The sequence below is a fragment of the Thalassophryne amazonica genome, chromosome 16 (assembly GCF_902500255.1).
Source record: "Thalassophryne amazonica chromosome 16, fThaAma1.1, whole genome shotgun sequence".
Taxonomy (NCBI): Eukaryota; Metazoa; Chordata; class Actinopteri; order Batrachoidiformes; family Batrachoididae; genus Thalassophryne; species Thalassophryne amazonica.
The window spans coordinates 72,941,832-72,947,831 of NC_047118.1; positions in this window are offsets into that span (position 1 = coordinate 72,941,832).

Sequence of the window (6,000 nt, forward strand, 5' to 3'; positions counted from 1 at the left end):
TTGAGTTTTGGTTAAGGTTAAGGTCAGAATATGTACGAGTCTTGGTGCATTACTTTTTTGAGACGCTTTACTAAAATTGTAGTGGAATAAACTGCAATGGAACGACACGCAGAGCTGAAGGTAACCATGAATTTAACTCTTACCTAGCATGGTTTATTTGTTAGCTGTGCCACTTTGTAAAAGCAATGGTGTACCCATGTCATGGTGCAGTTATTCAGTACTGCATGTGTTGGACTAGTGGTTAAGCAGTGGGCTTGAGACCAGAGGATCCTCAGTTCAAACCCCCGTCTGGCCAGAACATCACTAAGGGCCCTTGTGCAAGAACCTTAATCCCCAAGTTGCTCCCGGTGTGTAGTGACCGCGCTGCATGGCAGCACCCTGACATCGGTGTGTGAATGGGTGAATGTGAGGAATTACTGTAAAGCTCTTTGAGCTTCTGATATAGATGGAAAAGTGCTATATAAATGCATTCCAAATTGGATTATCTGGCAACAGTCTGGGCCATTACATTAGAAGCTTCATTAGGCCTTGTGTCCATATAGCTTTTTTGTGGGCAACAGCATCTTTTTTTCAATTGCTCTAAATGAGAAAGGAGCAACATATGCAAAAAAAAAATAAAAATAAATAAATAAATAAATAAATAAATAAATAAATAAATCACATCACTCAGCATGTTTTTTCAGAGCAGAGTGCTGTTTTTGGTGTGGCTGCTCCAAGCGCTTTTGTTGAAAATCCTTCAGGTTTTCAGAAAGATGCTGTGATGTCACTGCAGCACATTTTCAGGCAAGGTAACCAGGAGGAGAGGTTTATTTTTGTTGATTTGACACTCAAAATCTATCACAATAGGGATAAAAATAAAAAAAAAATCACCTCTCTGTGATAGCACATTGGACAGACGCTTGGTTCTTGCTGAGGGTGAGTACTTTTTATTACCATACATTATAAGCTAGTCGTGCACTGTTTATTGTCATAGAAACAAATCTCATGCACAAACTTTGTCTTTTGGTTCCACTGCAAACACTGATGACCCTAAGAACTTGGACCTTTGTTCTCCTGTAGAGATAGCACCACCAAACACCTTTGACCTCATGACTCCATAAGTTCTTCACAGGTGTCACTCCATCTCAAAGGCAAATGCATTAATTTGACAAGTGAGTGCAGTGATCCACGCAGTGGGTCACCTGAAAGCTTTCTGTAGATCACAGCTTTCAGTCATAAAAAAGTCACCTAATAAAGATCAAACACATTTTGTCTCTGCCTGTTAGCATCACGTATTAAATTTCCTCATCAGTCGTGGTCATCTCTTCCTGCTCCTCATCTGGTCTGCTCACGCTCATCACATCTCCACACATTATCGATTTGACTTTATCTCTTCTTTGCACATTTTCTTCGTGGCACTGAGGAGATCTTTCCACGGATCAAATGGCTTCTATCGACTGTGTGGAGCACCACAGGGAGCGACATCACAGTGCCGGGGACTTTTTTTTTGAGGAATCTGTTTACTTTTACAATTGGATTGGGCGGCCATAGATTTCTGATGTGCATGTGAGCGTGCATGTGTGTGTTAATTGAATGAACGAGCTGATCTGTTATAGAAATAAGGTTAAAACAGACAGGAGGCCTTCTGGCGGAACAAACTCTGCTTTCTTTCTTTCTTTCTTTCTTTCTGCAGTTTTTATTGACAATCACTGAAGTGATGCTGAATATTTCCTTTTTTTCTGTAACTCTGTTCAGTGGATTTTTGAGTTTTGACCACAGTTGATCAACACATTTTCATCACTCTATAAAACAAAACACTGATTCAACTTAAAAATTGTAGGTAACAATTCATAAGACTTTATTGTTACACCAACTCAAGCTCAGTAAAGTGTTTAGTGAAGTGGTTTTGGATTTGCTTTGCTCTCTACGTACAAGGAAATGTAAGTTGAACCAACCTAATAAGTTTTTCTGTAATTAAATAGTGAATTTATTTCATTTAAATCATTTTAAATTCTTTATTTTCATTCTATTCAAAAATGTCGATACACACTGTTATAATATTGTGGACATTTTTAAGTGGAAGATTTTTGTATTTTTTTCACTTTCATCAAAAGAAAGGACACGTTGCAGTTCCAGGTTTACAATCAAACTTTTATTTTAAAACCAACATCGAACTTTTTGTCTAAACTGTAAAAGCAACTTTTTATCAACTTACTAAGATGTGAACATGCGAAAACCTTATTTGTTTTCATGCTGTTACACAAACTAACCCCATTAAGCATTTTTTTAACGTACTTCTACATCTAAACTCGGACCATTAGGTCATTTGTGAACAAATTACTGCTTTCATTTCTGCATGATCAGAATCAGAATCAAAATCAGAATAACCTTCACTCGCCAAGTATCCACAAGAATACAAGGAATTTGACTTTGGTTTCGAGCTGCACTCTCTCTGTACGTCATGTATAAATACACACTAAACACTGAATAATTCACAGTAAAAATGTGCAAATAAAATGTGCAATAAGAAAAAAAATGTGTGAAGCAGACAGATTGAAGTTGTACAACTTAATTGTACAACATATAAAATGTATTATGACAGTTACATTTACAGTCAATAACTAGAAATGTTTTCAGGATGAAAATTCTTGAACTGTTGTTTCCACCCTGAGAAAATCACATGGCATATATGCCATAGCAGATGAGTGTTGGCTCTCTGTCTCTCTGTCATGACAATCAACCAATGTTTCCACCAGATTTCCTGAAAATCACCTCAAGCAAAGTGATATTTAAATATAAGTACAGCTTTAAATGCTCTAAATTCATGTCATTACTGTGTGTACAGGTGTGAGGTACTTTTTCATTCCTGCACACAAACTTCAGTTGGGTTGAAACAATTGCTGTAACAAAAAAGCAAGGAAAAATGGGAAAAAAGTGAATAAATGAAAGTGCAAGAGGAATTTTTGAAAGGATGCAATGATCTTCTTGTGTAATATATATATATATATATTTATTTATATCATGGTCAGTGAGAATTCCATGTCTAACTGGCATTATCTTTGTGTATACGCACACGTAATTTGGCGAGTTGTCACTGTAATATCACCCTGTGCTGGTTGTCACCATAGCAACGTGCAAATCAGTTGGTACAGATCAGCTGTGTTTTGACAGGTGAATGACAGAAACATGATAAAACATGGATTTCCAAGTGATTTTTAATATTTTTTTGCCAAAATAAAACATTTGAGGAATGGGAAGAGGAAACAAATAAGAAGAACAGCAAAAGCAATGGCATAAAGACTTAAAATCGGATGAACTGGACAAGATTGAATACTGGAAAGAAGAGAATGGTTGCCAAGGATGAAAATATCTTGAGGCTGGCATAAAATAGTCCCAAATACTTACACATTTTTATCAAGTTCTGTTAACTTAAATAAATATTTGTGTGTTAGCTCACTGTGTGGGACCATGGTATAAGCGGATTAAACAACTCAAAGCCGTGCATTATACAGTTTGAATGCACGTGGCGGAGTAACACCACTATATATATATATATATAATCTGCTCTGGAAGGAGATTTGGGTTTCTGAGTCTGTATCCAATGTGTGGGTGTTTCCTCTTCATTACTAATTACCTGCCATTATAATGGCTTCCAATGAACCCGTCATCCATTTCTCCCCTTCAGACAGGTTGTGAGGAGCCTGACAGCAGACGCACCGCCATCCTGCTGCCAGGACGCTTCAGGACAAGCGGCGTGGGCGTGCGACGAGGAGCGAGGTTAATGATCACTGAGAAGCTGAAAAGGAGTGGGCAGAAGTCTGCAGGAACAACCCGGGACAAGAAGAGGAAGATTAGATGACACCCACGCTGCCGTCTGCACAGACCAGACTACAGGAGAATGAGCCACAGAGGTCAGAAGGTCAGGAATTTTATGTGCTTAAGTATCTTTCTTTTTTAAAATTCATGGTGTAATTAGAGTAACTTTTTTCAGGATGGAGCTTCATTTTATTGAATTACTCAAATGACCCCCTACGAAGAGAAGCCTTGGTGCTCCCCAATGGTTCCTTCTTCTCCAGGAATAATGATCCAAACAGTTTTCTCCCATCCTCATCATCACAGATGGCATTCTCAACTGGGACACAGCAGCAAAGTTTCTCCCACGGAGTGGAGAAAAATAGAGCTTCTTTTCTGGTGTTGAGCTTGACAAGACGTCACGGTCGTCGGAATACTATTCCTGACATAGAACCCCTAAAAAAAGGGAATTATGTGGAGTTATGCATATCAGCTACTTGCACTTGTAGATGTAGTGACGAACTGTGTTAACTGACAATGGTTTTCTGAAGTGTTGCTGATCCCATGCAGTAAGATCCTTTGCACGATGATGTCGGTTTTTAATGCAGTGCCGCCTGAGGGATCGAAGGTCACGGGCATTCACTTACGTGTAGAAAGTTTTCCAGATTCTCTGAATCTTCTGATTATATTATGGACTGTAGATGATGGAATCCCTAAATTCCTTGCAATTGAACATTGAGAAACATAGTTCTTAAACTGTTGGACTATTTTTTCACGCAGTTGTTCACAAAGTGGTGATCCTCACCCCATCTGTGCTTGTGAACGGCTGAGACTTTTGGAGATGTTCCTTTTATACCCAATCATGACATTCACCTGTTTCCAAACAGGTGTTCTTTGAGCATTCAACAACTTTCCCAGTCTTTTGTTGCCCCGTCCCAACTTTTTTAAACATGATGCAGGCATCCATTTCAAAATGAGCAAATATTTGCACAAAAACAATAAAGTTTATCAGTTTGAACATTAAATACCTTGTCTTTGTGGTGTATTCATTTGAATATAGGTCAAAGAGGATTTGCAAATCATTGTATTCTGGTTTTATTTACATTTTACACAATGTCTCAACTTCATTGGAACTGGGGTTGTAGGCGTTACCAATTAGGCACCGCAGTGTCATTTGAGTGCAGGCGCTTTAAAGGGGTAAAATATGATGCATATGATGTAATTTCTCAACTTCTGGGGAAAAACACAACATTTTTGCTGAGTTTTTGGGCAAATTACACACAAACAAAATGAAAATGAAAAGAAAAAGTGACAATGTGGTGGGAAAGTGGACATGTGTTGCGGTGTGTTTATGATCCAGAGCACAAACATGTTAAGGCGGTTTTGCGGGCGAGAGAATGCAGCTACTCTGGTTAGCTGTGTAGGCTAACACTTAGCAACATCAGGTCTCCCATTTGCCTCATCTTCCCTTCTCCACTGGGAACCGAAAAAAACCCCCCACGTTTCACGACTGCTTCGGTGATTGCATCCGAAAACAAAACAGTACCCCATATTTCCACGTTAAGTTATGTTGTGTATATATTTCACAACGGGACCGGAGGTCCCCATAAGTAGACAAACGAGACCATTGAAACCTATTGGACCAACTTTTTAAGCTGGTTCTTTTTTCAGGGTAGAAGGTAAACAGAGGCAGTCCTGATTGGTTGGGAGACAGTGAGGAACACCAGCAGCTGTGTGTGTTTCTCCACATATAGCTCATCGGCATCCAGTGTAAAAATTGTGCCAAATCTCAATGTGGATGTCTATCAGATCCGCTATGGTGATCTGGGACTAACTGGGGGGCGGCCAAAAGAAGAACAAGAAGAAAAGAATATCAAAATAAAAATAATATCATAAGTGCAAATCAAAATTATGTAGGAAAAAAATCACAAACTGAGTAAGATGTCCTGGAGATCAACTGGATGAATACTGAAGTCGTCGTGATTGAAATTTGCTTCATGGCGGCAGCGGCTGTGGTTTACGGCGGAGCCACAGACGCCGCTGGGGTAACTGAAACATAAATCAACCCAAACATATCAGATGACCGTAGAACCAGGAAGTCCAGTTCTGCTGTGGGGTTCCTGGAAAGGAGTGCAGGAGTGTGAGTGTTATGTGGAAAGATGATAGGAGAGCGAGCGAGTGAGAGACACTGACAGAGTGAAAGAGAAGAATCGTGTATCCGGACTGCTG